The sequence below is a fragment of the Engystomops pustulosus genome, chromosome 1, assembly GCF_040894005.1.
Source record: "Engystomops pustulosus chromosome 1, aEngPut4.maternal, whole genome shotgun sequence".
Taxonomy (NCBI): Eukaryota; Metazoa; Chordata; class Amphibia; order Anura; family Leptodactylidae; genus Engystomops; species Engystomops pustulosus.
Window position 1 is genome coordinate 196877372 of NC_092411.1, and position 14706 is coordinate 196892077.

Below are 14706 nucleotides of genomic sequence, written 5' to 3' on the forward strand. Positions count from 1 at the left end.
ACGGCAATACAGTGCTACCTAGTAAAGTAGTTCTAGTGTGAGTCACAGTTAGCCCTTGAAAGTCAGAAGACACCAGTTTGAAACACTAGACCTCAAGCATAGAATAATCAGAATTAGTCCAGAGTCGCGGCAAGCAGCAGCCAGGCTACAAACCGTAGGTCAGGGCAGACGGAACCCAAGATACAAGCTAAAGATCAGGGTGGTTAGAATTAGGGTCAGATGAAGCTGAAGTCATTAACAGACACTATGACACTATGTCACATATCATAACTGGAGTTGTAGAACAGCGAGAGTCAAAAAACAATAATTCAGATAATTGCAATTTTGTAGATACAGGCAGTCCACGGGTTACGTACAAGATAGGGTCCGGAGATTTGTCCTTAAGTTGAATTTGTATGTAAGTCGAAACTGTATATTTTATAATTGTAGATCCAGAAAAAAACAATGAACATGATGCTCAGGCTTCTCCCATTAAGGGAATGTGTGCACAGATTTGTATGGGGCACTTTAGATGCTGGAGTACCGTCAATTTAAATCTTTGGAGTCAGCATGCGGGACCACAGAGCCACCAGTTAGTGGCACCAGAAGACACATGTACAGGACATTATAGCAAGGTAATGGAGGAATCAGGATGGGGACGCACTTTGTGGCACATGGTAGTGCAACTCATACCACATCCCTATAAATCATGCCACTTTTGGGCACGAGACTGATTTTCAAGCTGCCAAATTTGCATTCATGTAAAGATACTAATTATGTTGTACCTGAGCTTTTTTCTATTAAAGGAAATCTACCACCTTGATGAGGGATTGTAAATCAAGAACACATACATACTAGTGTGTGCCTCCTCTGGCATGATCTGCTCTAAGCTCCCTATGTCCTTAGATGTTCCATAGGTTCCATAGATGTTAAAGGAGCCTTAAGCCCCTCAGATTCATTTGCATAATTTTTAAAAGCCTTTTTTTTCAAACCAGGACATTAGAAGCTAAAAGAAGAGTGGATCCTGCTATAGGGGTCACACACCAGTATGTATGTGTTCTTGGTTTACAATCCTTCATCCTGGTAGTAGATGTCCTTTTCATAAATTGGGATTATAATGCAACAATTATGTTTACAACCATCCACAAAGGAGAAGAAACCCTCACCCTTTTATCTCATGAATGCTCACATTACATTGCTAGGCCTGACAGCTACTAGAATGGTGTAGAATGTTAGGCTGCTACAATGTGCTCCTAGCAGTATTTGGTAGCCACAAGAGGCTCCATGACAGCATGCGACAGTCAATTGTGCCCCCACAACTCTATGTTTTAGCCTGAGGTGTTACAATGAAATTGTGCAAGCCACAGGTTCCCAAATAAGAATGCCAACCACAGGTGTCCATGTCACTGGTGTCTGCATAACCGTGTGTCACTGCCGCAGGTGCATCCAAAAGAGGACTGGCACATGCCAGCAACAGGTGCTACTGTAAGACTACATTCAAAAGAACGCTTGGGGGACGTATATATACTTCAATGGTCTCACGGCGCCGTACGGGAGCGGTACGGTGCAGCACACGTGCGACACTGTACCGTTCCATAGCCCGTAGAAAGATCGGAATAAGGCTCCGGGTCCTATGTTACTCTATGGAGAGGGGCGGGGGTGAGTGGTGCTCTCCCCCTCCTCCTCTCCCCGGCGTCGATGTATGCTGTACTTCGGTACAGCGGGCATACATCATGTGAATATGGCCTAAGAGTGTTTGCCATCCATAGTTTATTATAGAATAGTGTATCTTGGCTAAAAGTGCCCTAATAACAGTGTATTCAAGCCACAGGTGTCGGCAGAGGTCGCACTAACATTTTTCCATAAGGGTAATAATACTCCTCTCACCATTTTTGAGGAGTAATCTCAGCCAAGGAGGAGTATGAAATTTTCAGTAATACAAATATATAACTCCTAGTCGTATATAGTGTTAATAGACTTTTGTTCCATATGACTATGTTTTTACCCTGTACTGTCTCATTTTATTTGTATATGTCCCCTATGATTTGTAAAGCGCTACGGAATATGATGGCGCTATACAAATAAAGATTATTATTATTATAGATGTCTATTTATAGAAGAAAATTTGTTACAGCCCCTGTTTTTGTAGCTTCTTGGGACAATTATAGTACTATTTGGGGCCGACGCCGACCCCAGACCACCAACCACCCACAGAGTTGCCCAAGGCTGACGCTGCGCTCCAGACCCCACCCACAGAGAGGGCCAGAGCTGACGCACGCCCCCCCCCCCCCCCAAGACCCCTCCACCCATAAAGTGGGCCAGAGCTGACGCTGGCCCCAGATCCCCACCACCACCCACAGAGTGGGCCGGGGCTGACGTTGAGCCCAAGAACCCTCCACCCACAGAGCGGGCCAGGGATGACGCTGGCCCCAGACTCCCCCCACCACCCAAAGAGCGGCCCTGCGCTGACACTGAGCCCCAGACCCCACCCACAGAGAGGGCCAGAGCCGACGCTGGCCCCAGACTCACACCACCACCCACAGAGCGGGCCAGGGCTGACGCTGAGCCCCAGACCCCACCCACAGAGCGGGCCAGGGCTGACGCTGGCCGCCGCACTCCACCCCCAGGACCCCTTCCCCCATAGACCTGGCTGATGCCTGACACCGCTAACCTTACTCAATTTTTTTTTGGGGGGGGGGAATTGGGGGCATAACTTTTCTTTTTAAACTGTTTAATTTTTACTTTTACTGTCATTTTTTGGGTTTTTTTTAATTACAATTTTTTTTTTTTTTTTTTTTTTTACAAGGTCGCATGTGTTCCCTGCTAAACTTCTATATAGATCACAGATAACAGTGACCTAATGGTAACAGTCTATTGGATCACTGTTATCAGTGATCTGTATACAGAGTCATGCAGGGAGGATGCATATAGCACCTTCCCTGCAGCCTCTCACTGTATACAGGGGCTGCTCTGGCTACAAGATTGGTCTGTCACATAGACAGCCCAATCTTGTTCATAGCTCTGTGTGCACGGTCGCACACGGCCATGGGGGGGATGGGCGGAGCTACTCACTGCTTCAGCCCGCGGCCGATGTAGAACGTCATGTGACCTGTGCTCCGGTCACATGACTATCCATCGGAGCCGCAAAATAGCTCGGCAGAAGAGGAGGGGTGGCACTATGTTGTGGGTGTTGCGGGCGTGAGCTGAGATCCTGGGCAGCAAGCGCCGGCAGCCAAGCACCCAGCCGGCAGATAACCACCAAGCGTATTTATACGCTTGGCGGTTTTTTGGAGGGGTAAATCAGCCTCTACAAGCGTCATAGACGCTTGTAGAGGCGTTATTGCGATCTCTGGGTGTCGGAAATGTTTTTTAAATACAGATACCACATAAAGATAATGTTTGGGTTTTTTTGGTACTTTATTCATATTAGAAGCCATTCCTTTAAATTGGGGTCTATCAGGTTTATATCCTGATGTTCATGGATACTTTGATTAGTAGAATATGACATCCACCTCTTTTATATTTCTCTGACAAGTGATGAAAGTGGTTTTAAATGAAGTCTTATTTTATAAATTTTTAAAACTTACAGATTCCTTTGGAGGTACTCAGAAGTACTTGGCATGAATATGGTAGAAAACTACTGCTTTAATGCACTATATCTTAATGCAGTACAAATAAAAAGTGACACTGTTGACACTAATAGGACCATATCTACCTGTGCAAGGTCACACTAACTTGTAAGACCCAATGGACATGTTCACCAAATGGGCAATAATCAATTATTCCAACCCCCATATGAGAATGCATATGTTTTTAATAGGCAGAATGGGGGAAGCCATCTCGATAGAGAAGGAAAGGGTAAACCATGTGAAGTGCAACATGTTCTACCCTTCTTTCTGCCACCATTTGCCATGGCTCTCTCCCATTAAATTATCAGCCAATTAATATCCAGATTTAGACAATACACATATAATGTGTTATTGCAGCTTTATTTTAATTACAACTGTAGACAAAGTAGAAACTGACAGAACTTGTGATAAGGCTTCAAAGAAGAATAAAACCAATGCTTGATCCTTTTTTTTTTTACAAACAGATGCTAATGGATACTTATGGACTCCACTTATTGAAATGGGGTCAATAAGGTCAATAAATAATTTAAATGGTAAGAACATCAAACTGAAAAATTGGTACCATCACAAATACTGTAAACAAAACAAATGTGCACAAATCCTGAGTTCACTGATAAAATGTATACAGAAATATGAGAAAAATATAGAATATACACTCACCGGCCACTTTATTAGGTACACCTGTCCAACTGCTCGTTAACACTTAATTTCTAATCAGCCAATCACATGGCGGCAACTCAGTGCATTTAGGCATGTAGACATGCTCAAGACAATCTCCTGCAGTTCAAACCGAGCATCAGTATGGGCAGGGGTGCACCTAGCCTTTCTGCTGCCTGAGGCGAACTATAGAAAGACACCCCCCCCCCACTCCATATATGTAATATATCATGGAGTGTCAGGACCAGACGCAATCATATTGGTTTAATGTGAAAATAAAGCAATGCAAAATACATAGAGCATCCCACCGTGTACTATAGAATAAACACAGCGAGCTACTACAAAGCACAAATACATATAACAATCCGCCATATAATATAAAATCAATACAGCGTGCCGCCATATACCATATAATACATACAGCGTGCCCCCATATACCATATAATACATACAGTGTGCCGCAATATACCATATAATACATACAGTGTGCCCCCATATACCATATAATACATACAGCGTTCCCCCATATACCATATAACACATACAGCGTGCCCCCATATACCATATAACAAGTACAGCGTGCCCCCATATACCATATAACACATACAGCGTGCTGCCATATACCATACAATACATACAGCGTGCAGCCATATGGGGGGGCGGCGAAAACGGGGGGGGGGCCACGACCAGCGCGGACATTGGGCTGGGGCAGGGACTGGTACTTGTGCCGGGCGGTGAGATGTGATAGGCGGGCCGTGGGGGGGAAGTGTCGGCCGGCGCACAGGTACATGTGCAGGCCGCGCGCATGTTCAATGGATGGGCGCGCTGGTACCTGTGCCGGGTGTTTGGATGTGATAGGCGGGCCGCTGGGGGAAGTGTCAGCCTGCGCGCCGGCACAGGAGCCGGCCGCCGCCGGGTGAATGTGATGGGCGGCGGTATTGTCCGGGGGGGGCGGGGGCGGTAAGATGTGCCAGCTGGTACCCATGCCAGCGGGCAGGAGCCCTACGCAGCCCCCTAGTCTAGCAGGAGGTGTGCCACCTGAGGCGAGAATCTCAACTCGCCTCATGACAGGTGCGCCCCTGAGTATGGGGAAGAAAGGTGATTTGAGTGCCTTTGAACGTGGCATGGTTGTTGGTGCCAGAAGGGCTGGTCTGAGTATTTCAGAAACTGCTGATCTACTGGGATTTTCACCCACAACCATCTCTTTGGTTTACAGAGAATGGTCCGAAAAAGAAAAAACATCCAGTGAGCGGCAGTTCTGTGGGCGGAAATGCCTTGTTGATGCCAGAGGTCAGAGGAAAATGGGCAGACTGGTTCCAGCTGATAGAAAGGCAACAGTGACTCAAATCGCCACCTGTTACAACCAAGGTAGGCAGAAGAGCATCTCTGAACGCACAGTACGTCGAACTTTGAGGTGGGCTACAGCAGCAGAAGACCACACCGGGTGCCACTCCTTTTAGCTAAGAAAGAGGAAACTGAGGCTACAATTCGCACAAGCTCATCGAAATTGGACAGTAGAAGATTGGAAAAACGTTGCCTGGTCTGATGAGTCTCGATTTCTGCTGCGACATTCGGATGGTAGGGTCAGAATTTGGCGTCAACAACATGAAAGCATGGATCCATCCTGCCTTGTATCAATGGTTCAGGCTGGTGGTGGTGGTGTCATGGTGTGGGGAATATTTTCTTGGCACTCTTTGGGCCCCTTGGTACCAATTGAGCATCGTTGCAACGCCACAGCCTACCTGAGTATTGTTGCTGACCATGTCCATCCCTTTATGACCACAATGTACCCAACATCTGATGGCTACTTTCAGCAGGATAATGCGCCATGTCATAAAGCTGGAATCATCTCAGACTGGTTTCTTGAACATGACAATGAATTCACTGTACTCAAATGGCATCCACAGTCACCAGATCTCAATCCAATAAAGCATCTTTGGGATGTGGTGGAACGGGAGATTCGCATCATGGATGTGCAGCCGACAAATCTGCGGCAACTGTGTGATGCCATCATGTCAATATGGACCAAAATCTCTGAGGATGCTTCCAGCACCTTGTTGAATCTATTGCACGAAGAATTGAGGCAGTTCTGAAGGCGAAAGGGGATCCAACCCGTTACTAGCATGGTGTACCTAATAAAGTGGCCGGTGAGTGTATGTTGATATTGCTAATTATTACCTTGTCACAACTTTGCTTGTAACAACTTTGCTACAAAACATCTTTTTAGGATATAAGACCATGTCGGAAATATTTTTCATAGCAACAAAAAGGACAGTTGGCAAAAACATTGCTTCCTGTGAAAGTGTGGAGAACAATCTGTAGGTCAGCACATGTTCCGCATGGCTTCAAAAGACACAATGTAGACTTTCATCTCTATTCTGTAAATGCTTACTTAGTTAAACATTGATTCAAGGGCTGAAGCTGAATTCTTTGATAAGTACATAAAGAAAAACACATTGAGCCTTGAATCTTGTTTTTGTTTATGGCACATATGACCTCAGTGTCTTCTGAGATGAATAAAAGAACACTAAATTATCATAACCAAATGACCTACACATACTTGTTCTGAAATATATATATATGTTATATCAGGGAAAAGGGAATTTACTTGAGGATTACCGGCTATTTGGTTAAAGTGAAGCAGTATTCTATGTAAGATTAGCAAATTCCACTTACCTTAATACATGCATTTCACTTTCTCATCCGCAATTTCCCCAAGAAAACATGACAGTCTTGAAGTGACCTGACGGCTCACCTGAGTAGTTTATAAAAGACAAAGGAAAGTTAATTATTACTCCTCCAGCCGTACAGGTATAGGAAATCTTAGCCACTCCTTTTTGCCTCAGTGCATTTTGGGAGTATTTACCAGAGCTGACAGCTGACAGGAACACTCCTGTGTGCACATTCATCCATACCTGAGTAAGGGGTGTGATCTGGCTCTTGCGAAGAAAAGATTCAAGGCTGCAGGGCAAAAAGATTTGTTTTGTAGCCAGAATGTGATTTGTTTGTACGCTCAGTTTTAAAATGAAATCTGACACATGTGAAACTGTAGTGTGATACAGGTTCTTCTTACTAATAGTCGCTACTCTATAAAAAGAGTGTAAGTAATAGGTATGTTTTTAATGTGTAGTAAAATGCGGAAATAAAATTGAAGTAGGCAGGGAAACAGAAATTAGAAAATGAAAGAAAACAATGCTGGGTATTTCAACACTATGATGTCATGCTATATACAGTGGTGGCCAAAGGTATTGGCACCCCTGTAATTCTGTCAGATAATACTTGTTTTCTTCCAAAAAATGATTGCAATCTCAAATTCTTTGGTATTAATATCTTCATTTATTTTGCTTGGAATGGAAATACACAAGGTGTTCTATGGGATTCAGGTCTGGACTCATTGCTGGCCACTTTAGAAGTCTTCAGTGCTTTCTCTTAAACAATTTCTGGTGCTTTTTGAAGCCTGTTTTGTGTCATTGTCCTGCTGGAAGACCCATACCCTCTTTAGACTTCATAATGCCATGCACACGGTCAAGCAGTCCAGTGCCAGAACCTCTGCCATGTTTGACTGTTGGGACCGTGTTCTTTTCTTTGAAGGCCTCTTTTTTTCCTATGTTGCTGCCTTTTTCCAAAAAGCTCTACTTTTGTCTCATCTGACCGGGGAACATTCTCCCAGGCTTTCTCAGGTAAGTTTTAGCAAACTCCAGCCTGGCTTTTATATGTTTCTGTGTAAGAAGTGGGGTATTCCTGGGTATCCTACCATACAGTCCTTTTTCATTCAGATGCCGACGGATAGTATGGGTAGACATTGTTGTACCCTCGGACTGCAGGGCAATTTGAACTTGTTCGGATGTTAGTCAAGGGTCTTTATCCACCATCCACACAATCTTGCGTTGAAATCTCTCGTCAGTTTTATTTTTTGCCCACATCTTGGGAGGTTAGCCACAGTGCCATGGGCTTTAAACTTCTTGATGACACTGCACACGGTAGAAACAGGAACATTCAGGTCTTTGGAGATGTACTTGTAGCCTTGAGATTGCTCATGCTTCCTCATAATTTTGATTCTCAAGTGCTCAGATAGTTCTTTGGTCTTCTTTCTATTCTCCATGCTCAATGTGTTACACACAAGGACACAGAACAGAGAGTCAACTTTAATCCATTTCAACTGGCTGCAAGTGCGAATTACTTATTGCCACCTCCTGTTAGGTGCCACAGGTAAGTTACAGGTGCTGTTAATTGCACATACAGTGCCAATACTTTTGCCCACCCCTTTTTTATGTTTGGTGTGGAATTATATCCAATTTGGCTTTTTGACAATTCTTTTTATGGTTTTCCATTGAAGACAAATTTTAAATTTTTTTGTATTATCTGACACAATTGCAAGGGTGCCAATACTTTTGGCCACCACTGTAAATAAATAAGTAAAAAGTCATTTACTTCTGATACTGGGATATGTTCTCCATCATTGAATGATTGTCCAACTAAGCACTGTAGCCTTTGTGGTACTACAATTTGTACTTGTCTGGTAAAATTCACATTGGTCACTTTGTTGTATTTGTATGCAAGAAGGATGGGCATGCAAGCTGGTTAGTGGCGAGTGAGGTTGAATCAGGAAAAGTGCTAGGTGCTATGAGCCAAAAGGCAAAAAATTTTGGGTCACTGCAGACAGTGACTACAAAGAGTCATCACAAGAAGCATGTTTGAGTCCCCTCCCTGACAGACTTGAAGCTATACAACACATAGTAAAGGTATATAGGTCAATGACACATGAAAGTTGTTGTGCCAAGTATTATTGTTATTGAACATGAGAAAGGAGCCCCATTGATCTCAAGAACAGGGTTCACGTTAAATACTATGGGAGCATCAGAATAGGACATCCCTTCTTGTAAATGGTTGGGGGTATGTTTGTGTGATTGGTTGGGGTCCCAGCAGTCAGAACAGTCAAATTGCTATAGCATATCCTGTGAATAGAGGGTAACAACAATATTTGGTACATATGTTCAATGCTACTCAGTCATTGCACAAGTCACCCATATTCCCAACTTCTGCTTTACCACTGCTGTTCACACACACTTTCGCTTACTAGGCTGCAGTACTCCCCTCACTTCAGAGCAGCTGCCAGGACACCATAATACTCTGCAGTAGAAGTCAAGTACTACTGGAGGCTGAGCTGAATAGGTTGCTGGTATCAGTAGGTGGCATGGGGGAAATATAGTATTGAATGCCTAGCTCTCCTAAAATTGAACTCTCCCTATCTGAAATTGGGTAGTCCTGGACTCAAATTATACTTTGCCAAGGCTAATTGGCTTCTTCCATGGGCAAATAAGCTAAATGTGTTCCCTCTTTGGATTAGTACTCTTCTTTCCATACTAGATCTATTTCGCTTTTTTTTTGCTTCTACTTAAAATGCAGTACACCTCTAATTGCCCTTACTAAGGCTTAGGGTCACTCTTAGGTTCTGTCCCCAGTTAAGTGCCTCCTTTAAGAGTTACATCCCATGGTCAGGGTTGAGGGGTAGTGGACCCTCTGTACCACCGCAGACGATGACGTAAGCCGACACCTGGGAGCAGAGTCAAAGTAGCACCCGGTTTTCACCAGAGACCGCCGCAAAGCGGACTGGACTTGCTGCGGCGTGGTACCATCAGGTCGCTCCAAAGGTGCGACTTTGTCCGGTGTGGCGGTCAAGGCGGAGTACAGAGCCGTGAGGCAGAGACGGAGTCAGGGACATAGCGGAAGGTCAGGATAGGCGGCACAGATGGGAAGTCAGGAACGGAATCAAGATAACAATGGGAAATCACTATAAACGCAGAGGACATAGGTTACAAGCTTTCTCAATGGCAATGAGGCACAAAGATCTGTCAGGGGTCATAGAAAGAGGCTGGCTATTTAACAGGTCAGCGGATGGGAAGTGGAAATTAGCTCAGCAATGGCCCTTTAAATTTTTCATTGCCAGCAGGAGATGCTGCTGGAACCCGGAGGGGTAAATGAGGCAGTGGGCACAGAGGGGCACACGGAGACACACATGTCCTAGCAGTGGTCTCCCCTAACTAAAAACATGTCCAGCAGTGGACTCCCCTCACTAATGACTTGTTCCAGCAGTGGCTTCCCCTCACTAATAACATGTCCCAGCAGTGGCCTCCGTTAAAAATAATAAACTTATATACTTACCCTCCGGTGCTCTGCATATACAGATATACCCATGGATAAATATATATATACACACAGGAAGGCATCAGAGATTACACAGAATGCCTGATATGTATATAGGTTATAAACTTACCTGTAGAATTGGAGATCTCCAGGCAGCACCCCGCGCCACTCCTCCAGGCGGGCCCCCCCTCGCCGCCCCTAAAGACGGCACCCGCGCCTTTTCATGCTGTCTGGTCATGTCAGTCACAATCACGTCAGTCACAATCAGCTCACGGGCCCCTGCAGCTCATGGGGTATAGTATGCCCGGCAGAAACTCAATGGGGAAATCATAGGGACAGTGCTGTAACAGAGTCTCCGCTTGCTTCTCTGAGAAGACAATGGCATAGTTCATATAAGAAGTGGGAAGACCCGCCAGACATTTGGAGGACTCTGCAGAAGACATGGTGGACACCGGATGGAGAGCCATGAAACAGCGAGAGTGGCACTCCAGTCCCCAACAGAGAATCTCTCCGGTCTGCCAGATGAGTACTGGACCGTGTTGCTGCAACCACAGGAAGCCTAAAGGCACAAGGGGACGTCGACCAGGGGAGCACATAAAATGACAGTCTCACCTTGTGCAAAACCCCAATTTGCATAGACAGAGGCTCAGTGTGGTACTGGACCGAGTCACGCAAGATCTGCCCACTTACAGAAGAAATGACCAGCGGCTTCTCTAAATGAACCATGGGAAAGTGATGCTGGGAGACAAGGGCAGCATCCACAAAGTTCCCTGCAGAGCCAGAGTCCAGAAAGCTTGAAGCTTGAACTGGGCCACTTGTTCAAAAGCTGAGTAGAACATTCAGGCGTGGAGAAGCTTTGTTCTCTCCTAGGGGCACTTATCCCAAGTACCCTAGGTGCGTGCATTTCCTGGATGCTGGGGACAAGCAGGAGACATCTTAAGCAAGTGCTGGCACAATAGATGCAGAGGTTCTCTTGTCTTTGTCTAGAGTGCTCTTGGGGTGTTAGCCAGGTTTTATCCACCAGCATGGGTCCCTCGGTAGCAGACACGGAAGACGGCAGAGGGGGCCTTTGGAAGCCAAACGGGGTAGCTGTCACACTCTGGCGTGCATTAGTTCTGCCTGCAGTTCCTCCAAACGTGGATGTCAATCCGGGTAGCCATAGGGATCAGGACGCTCAGGGTATATTGAAGGTCCCATGCAGACAGGGTGCCTTTGATCTGACTAGAAATTCCTTTTTCAAAGGTAGCGAGCAGAGCCACCTCATTCAAATCCAGCTCTGAAGCTAAAGTACGGAACTGGACTGCGTAGGCACCAACAGGGTAGTCCCTTTGGTGTAGATTCAGCAGGGTGGTCTCAGCAGAAGACACCCAGACAGGTTCCTGAAAGAGGGACTGGAATTCACCTAAGAAGGTGGTGATATTGGCTGTGACTGGGTCTTTCCTGTCCCAGAGGCTAGTAGCCCATGCCAGGGCTTTCCGGATTTATGTTTATCCTTCCCTGTAGCTAGGTCAGTCATTGGTTGGAAGCCTAGATGTGCTGTGAGTAGAACATAGAGGAAGATAGCTCCCCAAGGTGGCCGGTACCCCTACAGTTAACGATCAAGTACGTTAAAGTCCAAGTGTGGAGTCGTTTCTTTGAGCCCCGCCATCATCACAAGGCTGTGTCTCCTTGCGCAGCCGCACTTCTCTTTGACTGGCTGCGTAAGGAAGTTAGCTCACGTACATATGTAAGGTTAGCAGACAGCCGGGTGACGTCACTGGCTGTCTGCTGCACTTGCAGCTGGTGACGGGGGTGAATATCAATGAGGGGTCGTGCATAAATTGTCTTCCGATGGAGCCACTCGGCCAACAGAGAGTTGAGTGCCTCCTACTCATTTGTATAAAGTTAGAAAGTCTTTATTTTGAGGTAGCAGACATGCCGGAACGTGGCAGGAGGACTCCCCCATCAAGGCAATGAGCATGCATTTGGTGACAGTCTTCCACCCCTAAATGTGGTGGTAGATGTCCTTTGATATCTTACTTTCCAGGATGAACAGCACACTACAGCGTTAGAAGAAAAGAGTATTACCTTAGTAACTGAAATATTAATTAAGGAGAGCTACTTCAAACCTCCCATTAGGTATACGACTATTAATTGTGTAGACTGTACCTTTTGTTGGTGTTATAATAAATATGTATTACCCTGCACAGAAAACAAATAAGTTGTAGATGTAGTTGAGTTGAAGATAACTTTAATCTATTTTTCTTTCATTATTAGTCACTTACATTATACATACACAATTGGTGACCATCACTTGAGAAAAACAGTCATATTGGGTTAGATTTATCATGTTTATGGCTAGTTTATAATCTGGAAACAAATACATACAAGCCCCCTTAATAGTAGAAGAAATAAATTACGGTAATACCCGTACAGTTACTTTAGGTGGAAAATAATGACATTCCTTAATTTGCCAAGTCCTCAGGAATGTCCTTCATTCACAAACCCTAATTGTCTGGCACGTTAAGCATAGCAAGTTGCAGCCTGCTAGGAATTTGACAGCCTATGGTAAGGACAAGCTGAAGAGAGTTTACTATTAGCACAAAACGTACATACTAATCATATGTCGTAGAATATTGAATTATCTGTTGCAGTAATTGGTGCTGTATACAAAAATTGATGCAAAACGTTTTAGGTCACCATCTTGCAATGATTTCTACCTCTGCTGACCTTTTAGTCATGCTCCTGCCTGGAATTAAAATATAATTGTATTTTCTTTGGTGCATACTTCTTAAAATCATACTTGACCATCTTCTGGAAATTGTGAAGACACTGAATCATGGTAGTACAGTGAATTTGTAAATGTCATACTTACCCCTTCACGTCACAGCATTTTTAAATTAATTTTTTGCTCACCACATTAAAAAATCTATACCTCTTTCATTTTTCTGTGTACAGAGCTGTGTGAGTAGTTATTATGTGCATTACAAATTTTACCACTTAGTGACATTATTTATTATTCCATGCTGTGGACTGGAAAGCCGGAAAAAAAATCCAAATGTTGTGAAATTGGCGAAAAAATCTGGCATTTTGGGATGGGTACCTAACATGTTTGTGATTTTTACTGTTTATTTAGTTTTACTGCATATTAGTTCTAGGGAAAGGGGGTTGATTTGAATTTTAAATTTTTTTTTAATTTTTGATTTTTTTTTGTTACCACCGGTATTTTTTAGACCTTCTAGGGCACTTTAACCCTAGACAGTCTGATTGTTCCTACCATAAAGTGCAATACTACTGTAATGCAGTATACAGCGTTTTTACACATGATTCATTACAATGTGCCACTTACCTGCTTTTTCTGGTAATTTTTAATTGCAATTTTTCCAGCAGCCCAGCAAAGTTTGCTGCAACAGAGATTTTCAATGTTGCATTTCATACATCTTTGGAATCCAAATGTGCTTGTCTGAAAAAGCAATAGTTTAGAAAGGGTTGCATAAACACTTGAGACTTTTTGAACAACTTAAAAAAAAAGTAGTCAAAAAACAAAAGACTCTTATGCTTGATATATCAGACTGTAAGCTATATCAAGCAGCCCCCCCACGTTTTACGGCGGGTTACCCAAATTTTTCTGTTTTGCGCCAATTTTCCCTGAATTGCCCTGGGATTTTGGCGCACGCGATCAGATTGTGGCGCATCGTCGCCGGCGTGCACGCGAAGGAAATCGGGCGGCGAAAACCCGACGGATTCGGAAAAACCGCCGCATTTAAAAAAAAAAAAGTGTCACTGGACATGTGCTTACCTGCACCCAGCAACTCCGGCGGACCTCGGCGGACTTCAGCGCAGCAGCGACACCTGGTGGACGTCGGAGGAACTACCTTAGTGAATCGCCGGAAGGCCCGAATCCACCACAGAGAACGCGTCGCTGGATGGAACAGGTAAGTAAATCTGCCTCAATGTGTAAAAAATTATGTCAACGTGAAGCTGATTTATGGTGTGAGGCACTGAAGGGGTTAACTGTGGATGGGCGGTATGTTTCCCCTGGGTTTTCCTACTATGCAATGCCTTAATGCAGAGGTTGTGTTGTCCAGCACTTTGGACACACAGGTGGTAGGAGCAAAAAGGTGCTGAGCAGAGGTGAGAGTGTTGGCTCTGAAAGGAGGCTGGAGAGCGCACACAGTCCTGATTTCTATGCCTGGAGCAGCGACATCCTTTATTTTTTAGTAGTGAGTCAGGGGAACTCTGTTTAGCTAGCATCCAGACGGGTAGGATTTTGTTTTATGTTTTGATGCTTGTATGTGAAGGCTGTTTTATTTTGTAC

General features: G+C 44.6%; 1 protein-coding gene across 2 annotated transcripts in view; it reads right to left on the reverse strand.

Annotated features, from left to right (window-relative positions):
• The window catches only part of RASSF6 (Ras association domain family member 6), an 83859-nt gene that overhangs the window by 49961 nt on the left and 19192 nt on the right, over positions 1 to 14706 (reverse strand). The window contains exons 2-3 of one of the 2 annotated variants that reach the window (XR_011848975.1): positions 13738 to 13851; positions 6942 to 7020 (exon numbers count right to left, since the gene is read on the reverse strand). The gene's annotated coding sequence lies outside the window, so the exon portion shown is untranslated. Of the gene's footprint in view, positions 1 to 6941; positions 7097 to 13737; positions 13852 to 14706 lie in introns of those variants that run through there. The other variant, XM_072117581.1, reaches the window with a different exon arrangement.